A 2316-nucleotide genomic window follows, 5' to 3' on the forward strand; every position below is an offset into this window, starting at 1 on the left:
TCATGAACCCGATACCTTGATTCTCTTTTTTGGGGTGTGCAGATGGTTAAGAGAGCAATAATGACATTGAATGAGGAAAATGGGTCGACAAAGGAGGCAATTTGTGAGTTAATTAGAAGGGAATATGATGATTTGCCTTGGGCCCATGTTACAATTCTTGATTTTCATTTGAGGAAGCTTTGCCTGCATGGGGAGCTTATGTGTACTAAGAATGGGAGGTATGTGCTCTGGGTTAATGAGACAGAATCTCAGGGAAATGTAGTCAATGAACACAAGAATGTAGTGGAGCAGATAAATGGCAGGGATTGGACGACTCAGACACAAAGTGAAGCAAAATAGCCACAAATATCACTAAAATCTTGGATTGTTTTCTGTTCTACTTTCTAACTTCATGCTTTTAAGTTCACTCAAAATTGGGTAGCGATTCAAATTTCTTACTACATGGATTGATGTCATCAAATCCTTAACCAATTCAAATTCAAAATAATATTTGATTTTATCAAATCAATAGGGTAGCGATTCCTAGATGCCATTTGACAGAGGCGTAAAAAAGTCAAGCCAAGCCAACCCAATCCAGGCTTTAACCTAAATAGGTTAGATTGTAAATTATTTCAAGTTCGACTTGATTTGTTAGCTTTATATAAATCAAATTATAAGTTTTACTTTTTTTTTAAAAATACAAGGCTTGGACTGACTTGTCAAGTCTACCAAGCCTTCAAAAATAGCATATTGCACTCTGTAAAATATAGGTTATGATTACTTTTTTTCTTTTGTATGTGTTCCGGATGGCCCAACAAAAGTCAGGCCCAATGGTCAAGGCCCAGCACCCACCAAGCATCCACGTCAGCCCTACCTGCTGGTACGACGCACACTCCCCAACATGGTAACTTCCCAAGGTTAAACACCAAAGTATCCCACCTTGGAACCTCAACTCCCGAAAGCAGTCGCCCGAATGACATAAGAGGAAGTTGTCCCCCTGTGACCCACGCTGACACCACCGGACGCAGAAGGCACAATGCTGCTACGATGGCAACGCCTGTCACGCCCAACACTGCCATCAGTATGAGACCCCAAGGAGAGTTGACCTTCTCCCCACCAACCTTCACCCAGTAAGCAGAATCTTCTCTTATAAATAGCCCCCAGGGGCACACCAGAAGGTATCTTATGTATCGTTATTATGCCCATTTCTATTAAGTCACATATTTTACCATCATTCCTCTATTGTTATTAACTTGTTATACTTGGAATCATACCATCTAGCCTGGTCTTTACCTAAGCTAGGGGTATCATCCATATAGTGAGAACCCCCCCAAAGGGAACATAGTGGGCTTATAGATTCCAACGGTACATTGGCGCTGTCTGTGGGAATTCTATAAACTTCTATTCCCATTCTCCTACCAAAGATCTACAAGACGCTTTCCACGTTATGGAAACCGACATGGTTGTTACAACACGGCGAGCAGAAAATGCTAGGGCTGTAACCCCAGAGGGACATGTACAAACAGTGCAATCTAACTCCCCTCATCCATGCATTCGGCCCCAATCGAGCGGGCAGCTGTCGAAGCTCCCCCCAGTACTACAATCTGTAGGTCATCAGCTACCAGGTCCTGGTGTTGGAGTAACACAGTTGAACCATCGCGTTCCAATACATGAAATGCAAGGAGAAAACCTAGTTCAAAACCAACCCCCTCCCCCTGGAGTCCATTTCGAAATGCCTTTCCCCACTGCAGTCCCACAAGTCTTTCCACTCGCCCATCGTCACCAACCGGCCCAGAGCCAACCAGTAGCACCGTATCATGATCACCGGGTACCCATGATCGCCGCATACCCCCCTTAGCACCGTATCATGATAATATGTAGGACTTGTAAAACGAGTTTCAAGTCCAAATAATGAGAACTAGTGCTAGAAACTGGTACTGGCTTTGAAAAGCGCGTACCAGAAAGGTGCTACGAAAAATATAAGAAAAATATGATAAATCTTAGAAAATTATGTACTTTCATAATCCAAAGTTTTGGATTAAAATGCTAAGCGTAGCAATTAAAGCTAATAGTGTGTGCTTAAGTGAGTTTTGGCTATAAATACACTTACTAAGGGCACATTGCCCTAGATACCAGAAAACCAGCGTGAGTTCTCCTTGGTGGCTGACCTCCTATACTGTTCCATTGCCATTTACTCCATTTTGAGACTTTGTGATCATTTTATGCTTGTTTCTTCTTAAAACCTTCTTCCTAAACACTTGTTCTTGTTTGAGTGAGCCTTGGGAGGTTGGAAGACACCATTTTTCTGAGTGATCAGCCACTGTTCTTGTTTGTTTG

Source organism: Gastrolobium bilobum, unplaced genomic scaffold (genome assembly GCF_033153095.1).
Source record: "Gastrolobium bilobum isolate Gb01-03AN ecotype WA unplaced genomic scaffold, APGP_CSIRO_Gbil_v1 utg58792, whole genome shotgun sequence".
NCBI classification, from domain to species: domain Eukaryota; kingdom Viridiplantae; phylum Streptophyta; class Magnoliopsida; order Fabales; family Fabaceae; genus Gastrolobium; species Gastrolobium bilobum.